This window comes from Rhinolophus ferrumequinum, chromosome 4, assembly GCF_004115265.2.
Source record: "Rhinolophus ferrumequinum isolate MPI-CBG mRhiFer1 chromosome 4, mRhiFer1_v1.p, whole genome shotgun sequence".
Taxonomy (NCBI): domain Eukaryota; kingdom Metazoa; phylum Chordata; class Mammalia; order Chiroptera; family Rhinolophidae; genus Rhinolophus; species Rhinolophus ferrumequinum.
This window is the reverse complement of record NC_046287.1, coordinates 28,317,280-28,334,286: the sequence shown is the minus strand read 5'-3', so window position 1 is coordinate 28,334,286 and position 17,007 is coordinate 28,317,280. Positions and strand designations below refer to the sequence as shown.

The following is a 17,007-nucleotide window of genomic DNA, read 5'->3' as shown; positions in this document are numbered from 1 at the left end:
CTACCTCCACCCTAGAGTCTTTGATATATTTTCTAGAAATAGTTTCCAACAAACCCATTTGATTTCTCTGGGATACCCTGGTCTTATCTTTTTGCCTTTGCCATGAAAGTCCCGTGTCCTTTTGCACTTCACCCTTCCCTTTCCATGAAACAGGGATGCCGTGCAAAAGGTAGGAGCAGCCATCTTGGGGCCACGGACGAACCACACAGACTAAAGTCACACATTAAGAATGGCAGAGCACAAAGTTAGGAGCAGACTGGTTCCTTGACAGTATCATAGAGCTGCCACAATAGTCCTAGATTAATCTATCTCTGGACTTCTCCTTTCAAGGGAAAAATAAATCTCCTAGTTTCTTCAGGGGATTGTTTTTCCATATTTCAGTTACTCAAGCCTAATGTTCTTTCTACCAGTTATGAAGCTATTGTGGAGTGATGAGAAGGTTTAAAAGGCCATGATGGTCTACAAAATATAAGATTTTAGTGATTCTTTTATTAGTAAGACAGTATTCTTGCAACATGCTTATTTGTTCAATGTTCTCAGCAAAAGGGATTACTTGTTGAGTCTCTACTATGTGCTTTAGATTGTGCCACATGCTTTATGCATGTTGTTTAATTCTTTCTAGGTGAGTATTATTATCTTTAATTATAGGAATTCAAAACTCAGAGAGATTAAATACTCTGTCCAAAGTCACACAGTAAGTGGCAGGACGAGGAACTATAATTAGATCTATAGGATCGCAGCACCAGGGGCTCTTTTCAGTACCTGACACTATATGTTGCTCAAAATACCACGTGATATGGCCAACACAGACACTCAGGGAAATGCCTTGGTGTTTCACAAGATGGGAAATAATGGGAGAGTAGCTGGTGGAACAGCAGTAATGAATGACTCCTCCACCCTTACTGGGCAGGTAAGTCTTGACCCTCACCCCTGCCTGGCCACGCTGAAGCCATGAGTAGTAGCCTAGTACTATTCCTGACTAGACTCCTTCCCTGGATCTATCTCCCTATTAGAGAGCTTGATAATATTTTATACTCTTTTCTAGTCCCATGCTGTCCATTGACACAAGTTAAATGAGAAAGGGAACTACAATGTATTCTATTTTCAGGTGATAAACTTTTTTTAATGAAAATGACCAGAATTGTGGGAAAATAGAATGTTTCTTAATAAATCTATGTGTGTTTCTCCTACGTCTCCTGCACAACCTCCCTCAGCCCCATCTGCTCTATTTATTTTTCCCCTTAGAACCCATTGGCCCTGTCTCTGTAACCATCTGCCCACTGACATGGATAGCCCCAGAACCACTGGGTGGTCCCAGAACCATTTCTAGGAACTCCAATCTAAAACGGCTAAAGTGCAAGCTCCTATTTCATCAGCCTCTAACTCCACAGAGATTTTACTACAATGGAACTTTTTTTCATCTTGCCCAGAACATAAAGCAATATTTTTATACATAGATATTTCTTGTTATTAGAAATGGATCAACAGTATATATCTCTGTGAATTATGCCCTTGTGAAAAATAGCCTTTTGTTGAGTGTATTAGAGATTAAAAAACTTTCAAATTTGTAGTATCAAAAAATACATGCTGGAAAATCTTATTTTTATAACGTTTATTAAATAAATTACTTATTTCAGGGACTGAGGTTATCCTGAGTTTCTAATCTACTCAACATCCGAATAATGACACCTTAGTAACTTCAATTCAGCCAACTGGACTTATTTCTAAGTACCATCATTCTGTTTCATTCCAATTCAGTTGTTTGATTCATTGGTAATAGGGAAAACTCCCTAGAAATTTGAAAAGGACAAATTCTGTTAAATCATTTTCAATAGAAGAATTAAATGGGGCCTGATAATTATAAACCAATAAACGGAAGCATTATTTTCTGAAAGATAAATAAAACAAACCATCATACTGATTGTCACCTAAAAGAACATGAAATACTATGTAAGGAGAAAATAAACAGGGTTTCATGAATTATAAATGTCAACAAGTCCATTTAAATTAATGGTCTATGTTTAGTCTGAATATGCAGTGTAGAAGGAAATACAAAAATTATCAGGCAAAGACTCATTTAGCCTGCTACTATGGTTGCAAATTGGCTATTTCTTTAGGCACATGGCCTCCCAGTCTGAGTTTAGCATTGGGAAACTTGCTTATTGCTGGTGAAACTGTTCAGAATACAGCACAAATGAAATCTTTTAGATAGCCAGAGGTCTATACGCTACCAATTTTCTTAGTCTGATAACCACCAACTATAAAATTTTTCTTACTGTTGGTTCTTGATTTTAACATAAGGCCCTCACCCACCCTTGTTTCTACCATCTCTCTTTTCTGAAGAATGATAACATCAAGTTTTAACACAAAGTGTCCTACTCTCTGGGACAGTTATCTATTTCATTTTACAGAAAACATTGATCTAATATTCATTAATAAAAAAGGCTATCTAACAAAAATGATCTATCACAGGCTAGTTCCAGTTCTAGCTGAAAATACTTGTTAAATGAGTGAAAACCCAAATTTTGACCACAAACTATAAGCCAAAACCTGTGAGTTACCTTAACTACCTTATCATATTTCATATTCACAATAGCTCTGTCATGTGGCCATTCTTTATCTCAATTTTATATGTAATCTTTCTCACTATATTAGTAATACATATTCATTACAGAGAATGTGGAAAACACATGAAAGCACAAAGAAAACAAAAATCAGATACTTTCATCCATCATTGTTATTTTCTTTCAGGGTTTTACTTTACCTATTAGATCCGACTGGTACACATTTTTCAATGCCACTTAAAAATAATTAAATTATTATTTCATCTGCAACTATAGAATATTTTAACTTATGGGTCTAGGTATCTATTAATATAATGTAATTCCTCTGTCCTTTGCAACAAAACCATACGAAATCATTGAACACATCTCTGATTATTTTCTTTGCATGGATCCTTAAAAGTGAAATTACTTGCCAATGGGTATAACTTCTAAAATGTTCTTCATCCCCTACTGTCAAATTTCTTTCCATAAACCTTATGTCACTTTATAATCACCAGCAGCATATGTGTCCATATAGTTGCCAGCACTAGAATGATCATTTATTAATCTCTTTAATAATTTCATAGGTAAAAGTGTTATCATTTTTTTGCTTCAATTGCATATTTTCTAATTTTATTGGTTATTTCTTATTTTATAAATTATCCATTGATTATTACTATGAATTTCTTATTGCTTTCTTTTTTTATTTATCAGAAGTATTTATTTATGCTTTTCCAGTTTTTCGTTTAGCGTCTAATTGAGTTTTTTTTTTTTTTTTTGATCAGCAGCTTTCAATTTAGCATTCTCTGTCTTTCCCCTTATGAACTCTTCCATTCATTAAAAATCCCTGTAGCTCGTCCGAAAACTTATTGGCTCAAAATCCAAGCAATCATCAAATCCTACAACTCTACTTCTGTCTATCTCTTGCTTGCATTACTTTTTATTTCCAAGATACCAATTCAAATTACCATGATCTTACTATTTTAACAGCTTCCCAGCTCTAGATTTACTTTCTTCTAATCCATTCTCACTGGTGCCAAAGTAGTCACCGCTTTGCTTAAAACTCTTCAATGGTGCTCTATTTCTACCAGGATAAAATCCAAATTGTTAATATGGTTTACAAGTCCATACTTTCCAGCCTCATTCCTTCCCATTACCCATTCCTCACTCAAACTCTAGCTTTATTCAGCTACGGTGAGTCATTCCAGTTCTTTGAGGGCTCCATCCTTTTCATCACCTTTAGGCTATTGTGCTCACTCTATGCACTGTGCCTAAAACATTCATATTGCTGAGCTCCCTTCACCTCTTAATTTCTTTTTTAGGAGAGATTTCTATTTGAAGTCATACATTATATATCTTTCCGGAAGCATGCAGTGGCACCATCCCCAACCTGCCCTACCCCCACATCCCCAAGCTGAATTGAGGGCCCTACGTGTCCAAATAGCAAAGAGTGCCTCTCCATACGGACTGCCTGTTTGTGTGGCTGAATATTCTTTTCCCACCCTCAACAATGCGTGCGCATGCACACACACACACACACACACACACACACACTGTAAATCTTGAGGGCAGTAATCAAGACCTTCTCCACAGTTGTATTTTTAAAACCTATTACAGTATCTGGCACATAATCAGTTAAAGAGTAGTATTTGTTGGACAAATGAGATTAATTAAATATTTACACATTTTCTTCTAATTATTAAAAAATATTTTATTGTTACATGGAAACTCTAGTCCATATGGGTTCACCTTGATAATGATGGAGTGAACCCCTTTCCCATGGATATATGATTCTTTGTTTGTCACATATTAAATTCTAATATATCCTAGAATGTGATTCATATCTGTCTGTTCTATTTCAGAAATCTATCTTTAGTTTCTTGCAATAGAAACAAACTTTTTAAATTATTCTTTTTTAATAATGCATTTTAATATAGTGTAAGCATCCCTCATTAATTTCCTTTGTAGAAATTTTATTAGCTATTTTCACTCATTCATCTCTTTCAGATAATTAAAGTTATTTCAGATAATTAAAATTAAATTAAAATTATTTTCTCTGGTTCAAAGGAAATATTCTGTTGGAACTTTTGATTGGAATTGCACAAATCCTATCTAATGGCTTGGGAAGAGCTGACATTTATGAAATTCAATCTGTCCATACATGAACAGTACACAAACATGCTTTTACTCAAGAAAGTCTTTATGTCTTACAGTGAGCTTTTATGTTTTCTTCATCTGAGTCCCACATTTTTCTGGCAAAAATTTTTTTCTTGATGTTTTACATTTCTTTGTGCAGTTGTGAAATAGTTTTATATATATATATATATATATATATGTATATATATATATACACACACACACATATATACATATATATGTATACATATACATATATATGTCATATAGTATTATATATATTGTGTGTGTGTGTGTGTGTGTGTGTGTGTTTCAGTAAGAATGCTAAATTTTCTTTTTATCAGCTGGTGCTGTGAAATAAGCATGATCACACCACAGTTGGCCAAAGTGGGACCATGATATTAAATCCACATCTACCTGGATTCCAGCCTCTTACACTTCTTTTTATATAAATTCCTTTCAACCCTTTACCTAATGACAAAAGAGAGAACACTGGGAAGAAGTGGGGAATAGGGAAAGTTTCAGGAGGGCAAAACATTTTAACTAAAGTTAGCTCTCAATGCAGATACACCATGCTTATTTTGTGGCTACTGTGCATTTTCTGGAATGCTGCCACAGTCTCTCGGGATGTGTGTATCCCAGTTTAAAAAGTGTGATCTACAGTTCACCACTTTCCAACAGAAAGTTCCATATAAAGGAAACTTAATCACATTTTAGTCCAGGCAAATTGGGTCTAGAAACACAAAATAAATTATTTAGATTCGTAGAGCTTTCAAATATACAATTACAATGAGCACTCAGGACTATTGGTTCTCACGTCAAGAAGTAAGCCAGTTGTCTTTAATGGATAGCTATAAAATGCACTTTTCCAACTAATGAACACAATAAAAAGATGACTTATATCTCTATAAAGTTTAGCAACTAACATAAAATGCAAACTTAATCGCTCAACATTTGCAAAGCAGTCAATGTGATACACCACATTAACAATATGAAGGACAAAAATCATGATTATCTCATTAGATGCAGGAAGAGCATTTGACAAAATTTGACACCCATATCTCACCCACTCAGCAAAGTGGGTACAGAGGGAGCGTACCTTAACATAATAAAGGATATATATGACAAGCCGACATTTAACTTCATACTCAAAGGTGAAAAGCTGAAAGCCTTTCCTCTAAGACCAGGAATAAGACAAGTATGTCCATTCTCCCCACTTTTATTCAAAATAGTATTGGAAGTCCTAGTCACAGCAATTAAACAACAAAAAGAAATAAAAGTCATCCAAATTGAGAAGGAAAAGGTAAAACTGTCACTATTTGTAGAGGATGTGACATTACACGTAGAAAATCCTAAAAACTCCTTCAAAAAAAACTGGTAGAACTAATAAACAAAGTCAGTAAAGTGCTAGGATACAAAAATAAAAATTTGTTGTGTTTCTATATACTAATAAACAAAATACAGTCAGAAGGAGAAGTAAAGAAAATAATCCTGTTTACAACTTCATCAAAAACAATAAAATACAGAGGGTGCCAAAAAATATATACACATTTTAAGAAAGGAAAAAACTGTACTAAAATTGTAATACTCAATATATACTGATAACAAAAGATGAATACAAGTCACATTTGACTTCTCATTTATAAAAGGTGCTCAAAGTGGTTACCATCAGCATAATTTTAATACAGTTTTTTTTCCTTTCTTAAAATGTGTATATATATTTTTTGGCTCCCTCTATATATAAGAATAATTTAACCAAGGAGGTGACAGCCCTGTATATTGAAAATTATAAGACATTAATGAAAGGAATTGAAAAAGACACAAATAAATGGAAAGACATCTGTGCTCATGAATTGGAAGAATCAATATTTTTTAAACATCCATACCACCCAAAGCAACATATAGATTCAATGCAATCTCTATAAATATTCCAATAGCATTTTTTCAAAGAAATAGAAAAAAATATCCTAAAATTTGTGTGGTACCACAAAAAAAAACCTCAAATAGCCAAAATAATCTTGATAAAGAACAAAGCTGGAGGCATCACACTTTGTAATGTTTTAAACAATATTACAAAACTATAGTTATTAAAATAGTATGGTACTGGCATAAAAACAGACACGTAGAGCAATGGAACAGAATAGAGAGCCCAGAAATAAACCCATGCATATCTGGTCAATTAATTTATGACAAAAAAGCCAAGATATACAATAAAGAAAAGTAATCTGTTCAATAAATGGTGTTGGGAAAACTGGACAGCTACATACAAAATAATGAAACTGGACCACTCTCTTACACCATATAGAAAAATTAACTCAAAATTGATCAAAGATTTGAAAGTAAGACTTGAAACCATAAAACTCCTAGAAGAAAATGTATGCAGTAAGCTTCTTGATTTAGGTCTTGGTTATGGTTGTTTGAATCTGATACCAAAAGCAAAAACAACAAAAGCAAAATAACAAGTGGGACTATATCAAAATAAAAAGTTTCTGCATAGGTAAAGAAGCTATCAACAAAATAAAAAGGCAACTTATGGAATGGGAAAAATACTTACAAATCATATATCTGATAAGTGGCTAATATCCAAAATATATAAAGAACTCATGCAAATCAATAGCAAACAACAACAAAAAAACACCCCAAACAATCAGATTTAAAAATGAGCAGAAGTCTGAATAGACATTTTTCCAAAGACATACAGATGGCCACCAACAGGTACATGAAAAGATATTTAACATTACTAATCATCAGGGAAATGCAAATCAAAACTACAATGAGGTATCACCTCACACCTGTTAGAATGGCTAACATCAAGCATACAAGAGACAACAGATGCTGGCAAAGATGTGGTGAAGAGAGAACCCTTATGCATTGTTGGTAGGAATGTAAATTGGTCCAACTGCTATGGAACACAATATGGAGGGTCCTCAAAAAATTAAAAATAGATCTACCCTACAATCCATCAATTCCACTCCTGTGTATATACCCTAAGGAAATGAAAACAGGATTACATAGAAGATATATTTACTACCATGTTTATTACAACACTATTCATAATAGCCAAGATATGGCAACAACCTAAATGCCTATGAACAAATTAATGGTTAAAAAAGATGTGGTATATATATGAAATGGAATATTATTAAGCCATGAGAAAGGAGGCTATCATGTCATTTGTGACAACATGGATGGCCATTGAGCACATTATGCTAAGTGAGATGAGTTAGACAGAGAATGGCAAGTACTGTATGACATCATTTATATGTGGAATCTAAAAACAAAATAAAACAAAACTCATAAATACACAGAACAGTGGAACAGTGGTTGCCAGAGGTCAAGGTGGTGGATGGGAGAAATGGGTGAAGAGGCAAAAGGTAAATTTTTAAAAAAGAAAAAAATTTCAGTGTTTAGAGAAGACAGGAAATCAGAGAAGCAGCACCTACAAAATGGTAGTTGAGGTGAGTATGTCCCCAGTTTGGTGTACTACAACCTATATATACGTTACCTTCCTACCGAAGGGCTGACCATTTCTGAGATTAAAACCCCATTCATATAATAAATAACAAGACTCCATAAACCACAAATTAAAAATATACCGTATTATGTCATATTTATATCATACATACTGTAATAACAGTTTCAAGTATCACTGGGTAAGAAAATTCTCATTTCCATATCATTTATAGTCAATTTATAAAGCCAGAAGGAAGCTCAGTTATTGCTACTAGATATTTTATGTGAAAGAAATTTGAAAAATCATTGAGGAAATTCAGTAAGACAAATGTCATTTGATCTGGCTTCTCATTCTGGTTCTGTTACTCTGATCCTGGTGAGTAGCTTGACATGTATATGTTTTGTTGTCCTCCTCTAGAAAACTCATGAGTTAGACTAGATGAGCCTATGTCCATTCCAACTGAAAATTATGTCAATTGTATCTAAGATTTACATGAAGCTAAAATTTTAATAAAAATTCTGGCCTGTTTATCTACATTCTCTGTCTATCCTGACATTTAGAATCAACCAAATTTTTCACTAAAATTTTCACTGATGTCATACCTCAATTTTCTTAAATTGATTTTTCTAATACTTCAAACACTGGAGTAGAGCAAATATCAGAAGGACTATATCTGCATTATAAACTGTGGAAGTGAAAGCCAATTTTAAATTTAATCACACTTCATGAAAAATAAAATTATAATCCATACATTAAACTTTAGCTCTCTGATTGCTATAAATGTTTGAAAGCCAAGGTATAAAATTCTTTAGTAAACCTTTGAGAATTGAGCTCTAAACCTCTCTGAGATGGTATAGGACCTGGTCAGCCAATGGGAAACAATGAAAACTCTGGAACTTAATGCAGAGCCTGGGTCGGCTGTGGGAAACAATGCTCTAAAGGACAGAGCTGCTAGTTGCAAACTGCGAAAGATTCTGTGTTTGATCCTGCAGCTCTGTATCAGGAATGGAAATGGTAGAGGAAAAAACAGGAGTCAAACAAGTCAGCTGAGCTACTAATGATAAAGGAAAGCCTGGCTAAAATAACTTTTCTATTGTTATCAAAGGGCTTCCAAAACTGGTTTTTCAGGACTAGGATATGAAGAGAATTTGAAAATTGCCCCCATTTATGTTAATCAATGCTTAGGTTAGAACTCAGGCTATAACATAGAAAAGCTGGTACACGAATCCCTTTGAGAAACAACACACCCCCATTTAACCCCCACCCTGCACGTTCCACGGTATATTCATGCAAGAAATGTGATTTTCTTAGTGGGAAAGAAATTTGGCAAGTCTCTCACAGCTCAATGACTTGCGATGTTTTTAGCAGTCAAGAAAAACAAACATGACTTATTCTCTATAAAATAATAGAGTTCATCATTTCACTAAAAACATCATCTATGAAAACAGGAAGGTCTTTTTAAAAAAGATTTTCATAGTCACTTGAGAAAATAGACCAGCGGGTATTAGTTCTGGACTTAAAGAATTTACTATCTTTACATATGACAGGATTCACCAGCTGACAGCTCCCACACAGAAACTCAAAAAGGCTTTCATTTCTGTGATGCTCGTACCTGTGTAAAATTGCCAGGAAGTTGAAAGCAATGTGATCTAAAATCACAATGTGATCTAAAATCACAACCAGAGCTGTCAACAAGCAGAACAGCCCATTGGAAACCGTCAAAATTTAACTTGGAAAAAAAGACAAAGTTAATACAGTAAGTTATCATTGTAATCATTGGCACATTAGACAGAGAAAGTTATGCAAGAAAAGCATACAAATTTATGTTTGCAAATATAATTCACTTACCGCTCTTGAGCAGAAAACCAGCACTTGTTTTCTCAACAGCCGGCAGTGACTTCCCCAGGTGGATCTGGCTGAAACTTCTGTGTACCTGGAGTTTACTGAGTATAGTTTCCACCTCTACCTGACTCTGTTAATGAACAGTTCAGAGGTTTCTCCCTCAGTGGCTGAGTCATCCAGGGAGGAGGTGGGTGGTGTGAAAGAGGGTGTCACCTTGTATAAATACCAATTCAATTAAAGCAGGCTCACTCATGGACCTACTGTCTTTGTTTGATGAATTTTTCATATAATTTATGGTCTTGGTTGGCAAAAAGATAAAAATAAAAGTGGTCCTGTTATTACTGTTTTAATTGATAACAACACATACGGTCATATGTGTGGCATAGATGGCATAGTACCCAACCTATTTTGGATTCTCTTTTTAAAAAGAAAACAATAAACTTAAGGTAGGAGGAATCTCTACCTGTCCATTGTGCCTGGAAGGCGGAGGCACAGATAAACAGCCAGGAAATAACACTGCTTGTAGGATCCAAGATCCTTTAGGGGGGAAGAGTTCTTAGGAATCCTGAGATCAGAAACTATGAAAGGAATCTGTTACACAAATTCTATACATGGAATATTTTGTAAAATTATCACAGGAAAAGTACATTCTGAAATATAAGTGTGCCGATCCTTTTATTATTTTACCATTTACAAAAATGTGGAAAGGATGCTCGAAACTCCTGTCACATCTGAGGGCAGCAATAGACTCTATTGTCAACGCCTGCTTCTGGCGAGGAAGGAACGATGCAGAAAGGCCATGCTAGGTGGGCGCTCTTATTACAGGTTCTGAAATGTACCTTCCATAATAGCCAGGGGGCACGAAAGAAGCTTAGCAAGTGTGCAACATTGCTGAGAGAAGCCGGGTGATTAGACTTCCCTGGGTCATCTTTATTTATTTGACACACCAACAATTAACCAAAGTCTCCCAGTTTCAAGACAGCTCTGGCAAACTACAGTCCAGGTGAGCTATAGATGCAGAAGTGACTATAACAAGAAGTAGACACATTCAAATTAGAAGGCACAAGCAACTGCAATATGCACTCGCTCTGAGCTGGGACATCACCTCCTGAATGAGCCCTTATTGTAGGCTGAGGAATTTGAAAATATGAAATGGAAAATGCTCTTTAAAATAATGTGTGTGTGTGTGAGTGGGTGTGTGTGTGAGAGGGTGTGTGTGTGTGTGAGAGAGAGAGAGAGAGAGACTATTCAGCCCTTTGATGAAATTTTAGGTATGCAAAATGTTTTAGAAATATATATTTTAAATTTCTGTGATGCCTATAAATGTTGATTAGATTGAGGTTGGATATTAATACCAGAGATGAGAAAGTTGAAAAACCAAGATGTGACATGGCTGAATTAAAAAAAAAAAAAACTAGAATCTATATTCAGCATTCATTTAGCCAAATGAAGGGCTAAAACAGTTTCTGAACTGGCTTGTAGGGACAAGTAGTAACTTACTTTATAGAATGTTTAACTGTACGTTGTTGTCCTTCATAAAATACAGAACCAGAAAAAGAAGTTTCTACTTTGTAATGAAGTAAAATACACAGCCCAAAGTGCATTTAAGGCTTTTGAGCTTTTAAGCAATTATGTCAGCATGTAATTGAGGGTTTCTCTTATTTTACATACCTGGAACCCATACCGCTAAACCACCCCAGTGTCTTTTCATTTAGAACTAGATCTTGATTCAAAAAAGGGCTAATTGTAAACACTTGGGCAAAATTCAGACCTCCTTATGGCTGAGCAGACAGAAGAGTCTCAAAGCTTGAAGAGTCTCAAAGCTTGAAGAGGTCCATCAGGAATGTGCAAGGGTGTGGAGGTGGCTGAATAGGTTTGGCCTTGGTATCACGTAGGCCTTGAACTGGGAAGCCTTGAGCATACCTAGAATAACTTGACTCCACCACGCCTATTTCACTGGGCGCATCGAAGTTCTTGAGGTCTCTTTAGGGCACAAGCTCCTGGACTTGAATGGTAAATACTTTCCTCAGGTGCCAGCGCTAACTGCCTGGTGCTGGCTGCCCGGAGAGGTAGCAGGAAGTTTGTGAGGCAACTTTGGACTTACACAGGAGAGTGCCATGGTTAATTGGCAAGGTCTCGAGTGGGGGGTGGCTTGCTCACCCTCTCTCTTGAAATAGGAAAGTGCTTTTTCTATGTGTTGTATCCAATGAAACAATCAGCCAAAATAAGCACTTCTTACTACATAATAATGAAATTAGAAAAACGTATATATAGCATTTTTAATGTGCTTATTGTTCTAACCAGTTTTCATACATTAATTTAGTGATTGTTATTCAACGATTGCTACCTCCGGCTGTGGTCTGAAGGTTTATGGTCCCCCACCAAACCAAACACTCATATGTTGAAATCCTCACCCCCCTCAAAAATGGGGCCTTTGGGAGGTGCTTAGTTCGTGAGGGTGGAGCCCACATGAATGGGACTGGGGTTCTTACAAAAGACCCCACAGAGCTTTCTAGCCCTTTCCACCACGTGAGGACACAGCAAGAAGGCCCAGCCATGCACCAGGAAGAGAGCCTCACCTACCACGCTGGCAACCTGATCTCAGACTCCCCGCCTCCAGAACTGGGAGAATCAGATTTCTGTTGTCTTTAAGCTGCCCAGTCTGTGGTATATTTTTTTTTACAGCAGCTTGAACAGACTAAGATACCTCATCACCCCAGAAAAATTTCAAAAGGGATGATGAAAATGCAAAAAAAAAAAACAACACAAATTGGACAAATCAGTATCTCAAAGCTCTCTATTTTATTATGCCAGGACTTTGAGGGGTTGAAAGATAAGAGGGCTCCCGGTTTTCCTCTCACATGGAGAAAATAAATGTTATATGTATGTTGAAACAAGAGAGATGTCGTTAGGATGATAATTACCGATTTCTCCTTGGCTGGGAGTAGACAGCTGCCAGAATTAAGGAAGTACTGCCAGGGCTGCATGAGCAGGTGCATTTTGATGGCATCAGCACGACGCGGGTGGAGCCTGGATTCCATTTTCTGTACGGACTCGCTATTCACCATGGGCACATCTCTTATCCCTTACGCCCATGTCTTCCCTGGTGCAGTAAGACTGGTGAGGGCAATCTCCTTACCAACTGGACAGGTCACAATGAAGATACCAGGTTTCTAAACCAGGACTCAAACCTGTGCTCCACGACAACATCAGGAGGGACCAGGAGGATTCAGCCCGGAGTCCCGAGGTTTCTCAAATCTTCATGCTCCAAACAGGCAAGTCTCCTTGTCCAAAGAACCCGGCAGAGATTAGGCATGGCTGCTGTTGATAAATAGGCATTATTATTATTATGATGATGATAAAAACAACAATAACACACAACAACAACCGTAGTTTAAGGATGTGCCTTAAGTGTTCTACTTTCATTTGGTGTCCACAAGTACCATAAACTAGAGGTACTGCTATCATATCCGTGATAGAGATAAGAAAACAAAAGCCTAAGATCCACCGCTCGGAATTAGATGTGTGCAGAACTCCAACCCAGGCAGGCTGGCTACGGAGTCCACGTTCTCAGGTATGAAGCTCACTGTCTGTTCAAAGTGCCAGAAAGAACATAGGCACGCGAGCCAGGAGATTGTGGCTGGACCACAAGGTGAGCTGAATTTATAGCAAGCCTGAGCCCTGACTAAAGGTGACAGGAAACTACCATGCTTTTAGCAGGAAATGTGTGTGTGTGTGTGTGTGTGTGTGTGTGTGTGTGTGTGTGTGTGTACATATGCCCCTATATCACTCATAGCATCAAAAATAATACTAGGTCCGACAATTAAGTTCTCGAACTCATTGCAAGAATGTTGCTAACCTTTTTTTGGTATCAGAGGGATTATTCATTATGAATTTGTACCAAAGGGACAAACAGTTAACCAAGTTTACTATTTGGAAGTGCTGAAAAGGCTGCGTGAAAAAGTTAGATGACCTGAACTTTTTACCAACAATCCATGGCTCTTGTGTTGCGACAATGCACCAGGTCACACGGCACTGTCTGTGAGGGAGTTTTTAGCCAGTAAACAAATAACTGTATTGGAACACCCTCCCTACTCACCTGATCTGGCCCCCAATGACTTCTTTCTTTACCCGAAGATAAAGGAAATATTGAAAGGCAGACATTTTGATGACATTCAGGATGTCAAGGGTAATACAACGACAGCTCTGATGGCCATTTCCAGAAAAAGAATTCCAAAATTGCTTTGAAGGGTGGACTAGGTGCTGGCATCGTTGCACAGCTTCCCAAGGGGAGTACTTCGAAGGTGACCGTAGTGACATTCAGCAGTGAGGTAGGTAGCACTTTTTCTAGGGTGAGTTCACGACCTCAATCACCTGACCTCGTATACCACAGCCACATATGCTAATCACAATGTCAGAACAAAGAATGGCCAGGAGTAGCTTCAGAATCTAGGGTCCTTTAATAATAGTGTAAATCTAACTCACCAGTTTTCTTTTTGTTTTTCCTCTTAAATAGACTATTTTTAGAGCTGTTTTAGGTTCACAGCAAAATTGAGAGGAAGGTACAGAGATTTCTCACATACACAGCCTTCTCTGTTATCAATGTCTCCCACCAGAGTGGTACATTTGTCATAACTGATGAACCTATGTTGACATGTCATTATCACCCAAAGTCCATAATTTACATTAGAATATTATCTTTGGTGGTGTACATTCTATGGGTTTTGATGAATGTGTCTACCATTGTAATATCGTACAGAATAGTTTCACTGCCCTAAGAATCCTCTGTGCCCTGCCTAGTCATCCCACCCTCCCCCGTCACCCCCAGCAACCACTGAGCTTTTTACCGTCTCTATAGCTTTGTCTTTTCCAAAATGCCATATCGTTGGAATCATACAGAATGTAGCCTTTTCAGATTGGCTTCTTTCACTTAGTTATATGCATTCAAATTCCCTCCATGTCTTTAATGGCTTAATAGTTCATTTCTTTTTAGCACGGAATAATATTTCATTGTCTAGATATACTACAGTTTACTTATTCATTCACCTAATAAAGGACATCTTTGTTGCTACCAAGTTTTGGCAATGTTTATGAATAAAGTCATTATGGCCAGCCATATGCAGTTTTAAGAAATTATTTATGCAATATTTTGACTCAGTTATATATATATGTATATATATGTACATATATATATATATTTCAGAAATTAAAAGTATCAAATGAATACAATGAAAAGTTTCTCTCCCTCCAAACCTCGATCTCCAAAAAAAGCAGTTATTCGTTTCTCCTGGGTCCTTCCAGATACATTTATGCATACATAAGCAAATGTGAGATACAGGTATTTCCTCCATTTGTATACTGTTGTTTGCATATTACACTGTTCTGAATCTTGCTTTTTTCCCTTTAATATCATGCCTTGAAGATCTTTCTACATTGTGTTTTTTACAGCTGCTTGGCATTCCATAGTATGGATATTCCATAACCTATTTCATCAAAACCACTATTAATAGACATTTCCATCATTTCTCAGTCTCTGCTAATAAGTAATGCTGCAGTGAATAACACTGTACATAAATATTTGGCATATTCTTAGAGATATAATTGCTGGATCCAAGGATTCATACATTTTAACTTTGGTAGACAAATATTACTAAATTGCCCTCTGTAATGCATTTACCAATGTATCCCTCTTATCCTCATTTGTCTTTTCAATCATCTGTTCATTTAACAAATACTAAGCACCTAATATGCTTCTATTACTATTCCAGTCTCAAGGGACTGAAAAATGAGTGAGACTGGTGCTTGCTCTCTAAGAATTCACCATGTTTGGGAAGTCAGCTATTGAATTAAATAGCTATAATACACCAAGATAGAGTAATAATACAGGGCAATTTTCACAGCTGAGTAACACACAGTAGAGAGACTAAAGAATTATACCTGGAAAAAATAAAAATAAAATAAATTTTTAAAAAAGAATTCTACTTGCACCCAGGAGGTGATTTTGACTGAATTTTGAAGTGTGAGTGGACAGTAATAAGATGGTCAAGAGGAAAAAGAACCATCCATCTTCTCTGCCTTCTGGGATCTTCTCCATGTCTTCCACATTTCTGGTATGAATATAGATCAGGGTTTGGCAATCTGAGGCAATCACTAATCTCTCCAAATAATGAGAGAAGTAAGAGCAGAGATATTATTGGGCTGGTGAGACTCGCAGCCAAACTCTCCTCAAAAGAGTCAAAGTTGAGTAACCCTGCTTGAAAGTCTTTCTGCTCATTCCCGTACCCGCAAAACCCAGCATTTTTGCAGCCCAGCAATACTAGTTCCTCAGGATATGATGTGTCCACATTTTCCTAGTCTCATGGTCTTCTATAGAGAAATGTGAGACACACTGCAAACATAGTGCAAGCTTCCTGGCCCAGGCTGAAACAAACAATTCCACAAAGATTGGAAGAATTGTTCTCTTTCTTCCACTAAAAAACTTAGAATTGCAAATCGAATTGTATAATTAAAGTCTTACTTTTAAATCCAGATTGTTATTTCATAATTTCATGATCATAATTTCTGACTTTCTTCAATTTGCAGTCAGTTTATCTACTTTATATTAGTTTCTTCATTGCCAAATATTTCATGGTATTACATAAGCCCCTTGAGATAAGAGACCAGGCCTTCAAATTTGCCTTTATTCTAAATACATAGCACAGTTTTTGACTCATAATAGCACTCAGTAATTGTTGATTGAATGAAGAAATAACGAGCCTAAACAATAAGTGTGCATACATAAGGGGTACTCACCATTTGCCAAAAATCTGGTTTATCTGTTTTATAAATCTGATCTAATCAGACTTTGCTATCTCTAGCTAAACTACACACTATAATAGGCTGAACTAGAGACTATAAAGTTAGCTCTTAAACTCAACTGTAACACTCACTGTTCTCTTAAAACAAGAGATGATTTCTCTGGATTAGATAGAGATTGCTCAAATAAAAATTACCATAGCTGCGTTTATTGCCCAAGGTCCAAACCTCCTCCCT

The 17,007-nt window shown here is 36.4% G+C and overlaps 1 protein-coding gene across 7 annotated transcripts in view; it reads right to left on the bottom strand.

The window, feature by feature from the left end:
• SCEL (sciellin) overlaps positions 1-10,116 on the bottom strand; it is a 102,711-nt gene extending 92,595 nt beyond the window's left edge. For all 7 annotated transcript variants that reach the window (XM_033103755.1, XM_033103754.1, XM_033103756.1 and 4 more), the window contains exon 1: positions 9,982-10,116. The gene's annotated coding sequence lies outside the window, so the exon portion shown is untranslated. The remainder of the gene's footprint in view (positions 1-9,981) is intronic.
• Positions 10,117-17,007: the final 6,891 nt, after the last annotated feature.